The following is a 407-nucleotide window of genomic DNA, read 5'->3' on the forward strand; positions in this document are numbered from 1 at the left end:
ATCCTATATAATAAAGAGCTAATATGCTAATTAGACCAGACGGCAGAATGACCTTCCTGAACGACCAGTGGGTGGGGCCGTGGGGCTGTGAGGGCTTACTCTTGCACGAATTTCGTGCATTGGGCCTCTAGTATATATATATAATAAAAAAAATTAGAGTATGTGTATATTTGCTTTTATATGTACAGTTTATTATCTCTAAGGATAGAAATTGAGTGGCAGGAAGACTTCATGGTATCTATCTTTTTGCATTTTGTTTTTTTAATATATTTTATTGATTTTTTACAGAGAGGAAGGGAGAAGGATAGAGTTAGAAACATCGATGAGAGAGAAACATCGATCAGCTGCCTCCTGCACACCCCCTACTGGGGATGTGCCCGCAACCAAGGTACATGCCCTTGACTGGA

At 39.8% G+C, this 407-nt stretch overlaps 1 protein-coding gene across 2 annotated transcripts in view; it reads left to right on the plus strand.

Annotated features, from left to right (window-relative positions):
• LOC102246610 (nucleolin) overlaps positions 1–407 on the plus strand; it is a 15,006-nt gene that overhangs the window by 11,217 nt on the left and 3,382 nt on the right. The gene's annotated exons all lie outside the window — the stretch shown is intronic.

This window comes from Myotis brandtii, unplaced genomic scaffold (assembly GCF_000412655.1).
Source record: "Myotis brandtii unplaced genomic scaffold, ASM41265v1 scaffold744, whole genome shotgun sequence".
Lineage (NCBI taxonomy): Eukaryota > Metazoa > Chordata > Mammalia > Chiroptera > Vespertilionidae > Myotis > Myotis brandtii.